This window comes from Benincasa hispida, chromosome 5 (genome assembly GCF_027475165.1).
Source record: "Benincasa hispida cultivar pf3 chromosome 5, pf3_genome.v1.1, whole genome shotgun sequence".
Lineage (NCBI taxonomy): Eukaryota > Viridiplantae > Streptophyta > Magnoliopsida > Cucurbitales > Cucurbitaceae > Benincasa > Benincasa hispida.
Genome location: NC_143482.1, coordinates 49741311 through 49744129, shown reverse-complemented (window position 1 = coordinate 49744129; position 2819 = coordinate 49741311). Strand labels below are relative to the sequence as shown.

The 2819-nt window shown below is 29.5% G+C and overlaps 1 pseudogene across 1 annotated transcript; it reads right to left on the bottom strand.

Annotated features, from left to right (window-relative positions):
• Window positions 1-829: 829 nt before the first annotated feature.
• On the bottom strand, window positions 830-2517 carry LOC150036207 (protein RADIALIS-like 1 pseudogene; annotated as a pseudogene). The gene is made up of 2 exons (XR_016529511.1): window positions 2143-2517; window positions 830-1046 (listed from the first exon to the last, which is right to left on the bottom strand). The product of XR_016529511.1 is annotated as a protein RADIALIS-like 1 pseudogene (transcript).
• Between the last annotated feature and the right edge of the window lie 302 nt (window positions 2518-2819).

The window sequence follows — 2819 nt, the reverse complement described above, 5'->3', positions numbered from 1 at the left end:
TCTAATTAATGAGAAGGAATCTCACATACTTAGGGGGAATCTGAGTGTTTCTTCACTAATATTCACATACTTAGGTGGAGCCAAAGTTTGATTGAGAATAAGTCTCACATTTAGCGGGAGCCTAGGTAAACAACGTCTAAGTTGGGCTCTATGTGTGTCACTATAATCGTCATTATTTTTAAAGATAAATATAGACTTGTAAACGCTTGAATTTTACATATTAGTGAACTGTCTTTTCCAAGTATCCTGCCCCCAAAACGTAGACAGATTATCACCAAACTATATTACCAATCTCTGTGTATTTAGTTATCTCTAAAATTGCATAGACGTCTTGTGTGACATCTCTCTTAGTGGAACAGATCATTCTTAAAATTTCACTACATATGTATATCTATATAAAGCGTGGGGTATCTTAGGTTGATAGTTCAAGCGCTACGTCAGTTGAGCTATACTCATATATATGTGTATGTATTTTTTTTGCAAAGGCATTGTATTAAAGTGTAGGTTGATAATTCAAGTACTATGTCAGTTGAGCTATTCATTTTGACAACTCATAATATTTGTGTGGTTAGATTTAAATATTAATTCTAAATATTCAAAATGTTAAAGTATTGGTGTATATATAATTGATATTACTTAGCCGTAGGGTAGAATTATTAAGCACATAAAAATCTTGCTCATAAAAAATATAAGCACCTGAAAACCATTACTGCTTGTCAATATTATAATCTTTTTTAATAGAAGAACCTTTCAATCTCAATAGTATAAATCATAATATTGATGGTTTGATTTAATAATAAACTCATAAAGGCTAGACAAAACCGTTGAATGGGTGATAACAGAGCAAGAAATCTTATTCATTTGACTATTACAATTCCATTTAAAGGGATACAATAGAGAACTTCATATATATATATATATATATATATATATTTCTTCCCCTTTTTTGTTAGAAGAAAAAATATGGAATAGCAAGAAAATGGCTCTTTTCCTCTTTTATTCTTTCAGTACTGCACCTTGCTTAATTGAACTTCATGTTTCTCATCCTGAAAAAAATCCAAGGGAAAGAACAAGAAATATTTGGGTTAAAATCAAATTCTAATACTAATGCATATGACTTATGAGTTGAAGTGTTTTTCTTGAAACATGTTAGTCATCAGTTTAAAAAAAAATAAAAATACTTCTAAATCACGATAAATTTAATTATATCAATACTTTAATACAATGAAACACCAAGCAATTTTATCGCCTCAATTAATCGTACATCAAAAATAATATAAAAATTAGTAAAGATTTTATTGTTTTCTTTGACCTAAAAATTTCTGAATCTGCCTTTGAATCTATGTGAAATGAGATCACTGTTATTTGATAATGAAACTCAGCTGTGAATAAGACAGCAATTTGTTTTTTAGTTTCCAAAAATCTTTATTTTTTATTTTTTTATTCTTTTTCCTAATTGGTGTCTAAATACCTGTCATTTCTTTTTGTGTCCATATATTAAGTCAACTATTGAAAATATGACCAAGTAGAAGCTAAGGTGGACTTAATAAGGTGGAGATGAAATAATACTTTTACTCTATTCCTACATTAAATTATTTACTTTAACCCCAAGTTATAGATAGTTGAGCAAAGTTACCATGAACTTAATTATTCATTTGTTTAATTTGTTCAGATGATTGCTATTTATTTTATTATTTATATCTAATGCCTTGTTCAATAACCACCTTTTTTTAAAAGTTTTTTTAGGTTAATTCTCTCACTTTTTTTCCCCTTTTTGCTTCTTGTTTCTCACGAAAATGAGACACAAAGATGAGACATAATGAAGGCACTATAGGTGAGATCCCTCGATCTTTAGTATTTTGTTCAAAAAATGAAAATGAGATACAAAACATGACAAATTAAATATTTAAAAATTCTTCCTTATAGTTAATTATATGAATTTATAAGTAAACTGATACTTATATTTATATTTTGAAACAAAATGGGAAAAACACTTGATTTGGTTGGTTTCCTAGATTCCTGAATAATTTTGGAAACGAAATCGAAAGGAAAAAACACTTAGACATTTATCAAACACTTCTACTTATTATCAAACGGATCCTAAATGGACCGAGACAAGTATTATTTGTTTCAATAAATTACCTCAATTTTAATTGCCTCTAGAGGTTCTGTAAGGAAAAGGAACTTTGCCAGACTCAATATGCTTAACATCCTCCAAAAGAACTTGGTAATGCCTTTTGACTTCCTCTTCAGTTTTTCCACCAATGGCCTTTGCAACATTCAACCATCTATCAGGTGTGTCTTTATCATACATTGCCAAAGCCTCCTCAAATGCCTTGTTTTGCTTTGCAGTCCATAAACCTGACCCATGATCTGACATTGAAGCCATAATTTTGATAATATTGCCAAATTAAAGCTTTAAATAGGTTTGAAATAATGGGAGAGAAAAACTAAAAAAAAAATGGGTTAGAATAAATAGAATTCAATGTTTGTTGATGAAAAAGGATATGAATGGGATTTGTGGCAAAGAGGACATACATTTGGTGCTATTTATAAGAGGAAGAAAGAGGGGAAATGAACTACAAGTTGGAGCCAAAAGGAAATCAAATGATTTGTGTTCTTCCAAACCACAAGATGTAGTGAGGACATAAAAGACAGACAATTGGAAATGGAGAATCAGTTTTCTTTTAAAGTGTTTTCCCCTTTTTCTTTTTTACAAACAAATAAAAAGGCAAATTTTGAACAAAATGAGTTTTGGTATTGTACTTGATTGAGTAGAAGTTATTAGATAATTAACATGAGTTTCCAGCTCAAAACCA